The following is a 5297-nucleotide window of genomic DNA, read 5'->3' as shown; positions in this document are numbered from 1 at the left end:
TACTGCATTATATTAATTGACCTTGGGCTAAACACTCCAAGGGTAGTTATACAATACGCAATCCACCCCATTCTTGTACTGAGACTGGCCATTTCGTCTGGATGCGGTAATAAAAGGGGATGAAAAATTCATTATTATGAATGCGAGCGCTCGGGGCCGGGCGGCGGCGATATGAGGCCTACACCACAACATTTCTGCATAAATGTGCAATAAATTTAGGGTTTGGAAATAAGGGTGGAACTCCAACGCCCTGGAGTCATGTATAGATTAGAAAATGACACCCTCTCCCTCGTTATGGAACTATTTCGTTTAAATTTATAACGGATTATTCAATGGAAGAACGTGTTCTTGAATTAATTTAAACTGAGTGCATTATCCTAGTAATAAAGTCTTCCTCGGTTTTCAAATTCCACCAAACGTTTTTATGTATGTGGTGGGAAATCGATGTATGACAGGGTTACAAATGATGCAATCAGGCGAGTGTGTAAATCTGAGTTAAGTATAATTGATTAGATTAAGAAAGGGTCTCTGAGATGGTTTGGTCACGTAGAAAAAAAATACGACAAAAGAATGGTAAAACAAGTATATATGGCGAAAATGAACGGTAACGTGAGACGAGGACGGCCAAGGAGGACGTGGCATGATCAGACCAACCAAAATCTTAAGTCTGGTCATGTCGAAAGCAGGCAGAACCGAGGGGCATTTATTTTATTTTTTTATTTTTATTTTTTATTTTCTTTTATTCAGGAAACATATAGTACAGTTACAAAGTTTAATATTTTACACAATTAGACTTAATTCTAATGGACCAGTGAAGTTTCCATATTATAAAGCAATTATATGTAAGGTTAATTATGAAAGTATAAAAAAGAGAAGGGAAAAGAAAAACACAAATGAAAGTTGTTTAAAAATTAAAATCAGATGTAAAAATAAAATAAAATAGTAATAACATTTTTTTGAAAAAAGGAAAAACATAAATATACACATATTTATTTTAATGAATTCAAAGAAACGATGAGAAGAATCATGCATGTATGACAAGATGTATGAATGTGGAAGAAGCTAGGAGTATATGCCAGGATAGACGTGTGTGGCGGTCTATTCTCTCTGCTTACCCCTACGGAGAAATGGCGTGATGGTAGTAGTAGTAGTAGTAGAAATCATTTGAATAAATCCGTAGCACGTGACAACAAAATGAATTATTTTAATTAAATTACAAATTTAAAGCTTCAATTAAATTAACTTAACAATAGAATCACCATGTAAAGCGCCCTTGAGGTATTTTATTACGAAAATGGCGCTATATAAGTTATCCACAATAAATAAAATAAATAAATATAAAATATGGGAAATCATATTTATTAATACGATTTTTTTTTCTTCTTAAACTGTATTAGATTTCATGTGGCAATAAGTTCACCATTTAACCATATAAACCTTTGTTTTCTTTTGTTTTATGTTTCACAATTTATATAATAATTGATATAATAGACTTTTTTGTTTTTTTTTTACACTAAACTTGTTCTAACCTCGGCTGTACACGAACAGTGTTCAATAATTGCTTTAGCTTATTGCGACAAACTTTTGTTTGCCAAGGTTTATTTAAGTGAACCGTGAAACGTTCACTCACCCTCCTTTCAATATCTTTCTCAGACATTTCATCCCTAGTAAACATAATTCCTAGATGCTCAACTTCCTCTTCCTGAAGCTCAATCACAAATAACTATGGACTTGCTTAAAAACATGGTAAACATTTGAGCGATCACAGTGAACAATAATGAACATATGCTTGCAGACTGGCTGGATTTACTCCCTAGGGAGTTGTTCATATTTAAATTTATTTCAATAGAGAGGGAAGATATTTTGAAGAAGTATAAAAATTGGAAATTTTTTTTCAGGCGTTGCCTAGTAGGTGATTTGGTTCAGCCGGATGAATCTCACCCACGTGATAAAGGTTTCAGCTCTTTTACTTCACAAAAGTCAACAGATGGAAGAGTTGAGTAAATGTGTATGTTCAAACATGGGCAGAATGGTAAATGTTACACAGTGTGTTAAGTGGCCACTTAAACCAGCCAATGACAGCTCATAAGCCATGTAAATGCCTAGACTTCCATATTTCCTTCTCAAAAATATCTTTCCTCTGTTGAAATAAATTTAAATAATGAACATGCTTAAGATATCGCAGTCATAAGTCAACGAGTATATAATCTCTGAGTCGACGCTCGTGTTGGTTTGTTTTTTGTTTTCCTCGTAAATAAATACAGTTCACAAGCGAAAAATCGGCGTTTACTATAAAAAAATAATGCCATATATTTCATTTGCAAAATAGTAAAGAGTATCTTTTACAAAAAAAGTAAAAAATAAATTACAATTACTATGGCGACTGCTTTTCTTGACATTTGGCTTGCCAACTACCGGCTAAATGCAATAAATACCATGATAAATAATAAAAAAATAAGAGTTTTGGAATATTTTCTATATTTACACCGGTGAAATTCAAATATGTGATTTCGCACCAGGATTATCCGTCGCGAAACGTAAATATTTTGACATTTTAGTTTCATTTTGATCGCGAATACGATAAACAACCATGGATGCGAAATTGTTATCACGTCGCTTATTAACACGTCCGTAGTTATTTGTGATTGATCTACTGTTTCAGTATAACCCTATTCACAGTGATTTCATATTTAGTCATACTTTCATTACTGTAAACCACCATCACGTTCGATTTAGCGACATTCATCAGCAAATTTGCATACATCGTAGACTTTTGTTACGAAGAACGCCAGTCCGGGTACTTTATGTTTAAAATAAATATTTCGTGTCAACCATGTCAGAAATCGAACCCTAAACCTCTTGCATGGTAGACACACTCGCTGGCCATTACACCACTAGGCGGATAATTTGTTTTTATTCCGTTTTAAATAATTCATTTTGTGAAGACCTCACTATTAGTACTTCGTTTTGGGCAGTAAAGGTTTAACCGTAAACTTTGAATTGAGCCGTATAATTTATGTGTCGTTAACGGCTTGTTTAAATAAACTGGCTCTTTAACAAGTGACTCGGTAACCTGGTGGTAGGTAGTACAAAGATAACGGGTTTGGGCATCTGCGTTTAATGTTCTATTCTCTCGCCCATGTTAACTTCTACCACTTACGAATCTTTACTAGCATCTAGAAACGAACAAAGGGAAAATATTTTTAACGAATGCTTAAAAAACAACACAGCTCGCATAACTAATTTATTTACGGTAAAAAAATATTGTAGAGTTCTTTTCCAAAACTGACTATTTTCAAATTTGAACTTTTTCATTAATCGATATTTTTTACTATAAAAAATAGTAACACGAGGTGCGTTCAGAAAATAACAGGAATTTTTAATTTTGCGGGTTAAGCGAGTCCGGTTGTTATTAAAAAAATAAATTATATTGGTATACATTAGAGTGGGCCGATAATGTATGAAGTTTTTTTTATTTTATTAGACATGAAAGTGAAAGGGGTCTAAAAAGTTGCATTTTAGATCACATTGAACGTAAAAATCATTTAAAAAAATATTCCATACTACTTTTGGCTCTCAACCGAGGTTTGAAATTTATCACTGTCTAAACTTTTTGTTAATTATCTAAATAATTACAATAATTTTTTTGTTGGTAAAGATATAATTTAATCACAATACAAATTCGAACACGTTTTAAAACTACCGAAATGCAAAAAGTTTACACTCCGCGCAACTGATTCCGTCGAGCGCCTGGCGAATATTGACGAAAACAATGGCTCGTTAAAACAATGCTACCCATTTATTACAAAGCAAAGTGCAACTCACGTCCTTAGATGCTTATTTAAAAAGGTTTAATGCACATTATAAAATGTAATTGGACTGATTTTCTTACTTAAATACGAAACGTCAGCCGGTTTAGTGCAAAAAATCGACTTTTTCAAAAACTTCAAGCTCTGGTTGAGGGCCAAAATTAGTATCAAATATTTTTTGCATTCCCAGTAATCTAAAAGGCAACTTTTAAGACCCCTTTCATTTCAAAATTCGGAAAAAATATATATCGGCCCTACCTAGTATACATGCCCCTGAAGTATACTGAAATTTTCAGCTGTAGGTATTCATTGTTTACTTTGTCTGTGGCAGCCGCTAAGGTTGGACGTGGTCCGCGTGCTCGTTTTTCGGGTTTTCGTATTGGCGATCCAGAATGCCTTCAGTGGGACGATTAAGCCTTACTTTTGACGTCATATCCGTAAACTCATGTTTTGTCACCTGTTTTAACACGTTTCAGTAATTCTGCATCGTCGTTGACTTCATTTAGTGACACCTTATCAACTTCCATTCGCTTCTATTTTTGTTCGATATTCAAACATTTTAGAATAAATTTGCTGCCATGCGTTTCATACCCAAAACATTCGAAAAAATTTCACGACATGAGCCAATTAATATGCCAACATCATCAACAACTTCTCTGATTGTGATTCGGCGATCGTTCATAACCATTTCATTAACTTTTTCCACGTTTTCATCGGTTGTTGATGTGTTGGGGCGTCCGGGCCGTTCGTCATCTTCAACGTATTCACAACCATCTTGGAAACAATTATAGCACTCGTAGACACAAAATTTGATACAAATTCTTTAATACATTTTTTTTAACAAACAAAATTCGTCGAGCTCATAAAAACACATCTAACCTTAGCGGCTGCCACAGACTAAGGAAACAATGAATACAGCTGAAAATTTTAGCATTTTTCAGGGACATATATACTAGCAATAAAATATATAATATTACAAAATTGACAATAGTACTTTCCGAACCCGCGAACTTAAAAATTCCCATTATTTCTTGAAGACACCTCGTATATGAGTTCTACTTGCAAACCCGGCGAAATCCAAAATTTTAAAAAGTGAGATATTAATTGAAACTTATTCAGAATACAATTTTTTAGAATAATTATAACATTGTCAGTTAAAAATACGGCTTTATTTGTAAGAACTTGACTTTTGAATTGTCGGGTTTGTTGCAAACATGGCAACCTCTACTTGGGTATTGTAAAGTTGGAATGTTTCATTTGAATTTATTATTTCACTACTGTTTCTTGACATAATCATGCTTATGTCATCACTGCTTACGTGTAAAACATTTACTGATTATAATAAAAATATATAGTTTTAAAAAAGTTGAAGTTAAGATTTTTTTTTATTTTTATTTTATTAGGTAATTCAACAAAGATACATACTAGAAAACATACAATTTGAAAGCATTCGTCGATACAATTTTACATGCATATATATCCTAAATT

The sequence above is a fragment of the Micrasema longulum genome, unplaced genomic scaffold, assembly GCF_059751315.1.
Source record: "Micrasema longulum isolate JH-2025_06_02 unplaced genomic scaffold, ASM5975131v1 h1tg002896l, whole genome shotgun sequence".
NCBI lineage: Eukaryota > Metazoa > Arthropoda > Insecta > Trichoptera > Brachycentridae > Micrasema > Micrasema longulum.
This window is presented reverse-complemented; position numbering follows the sequence as displayed.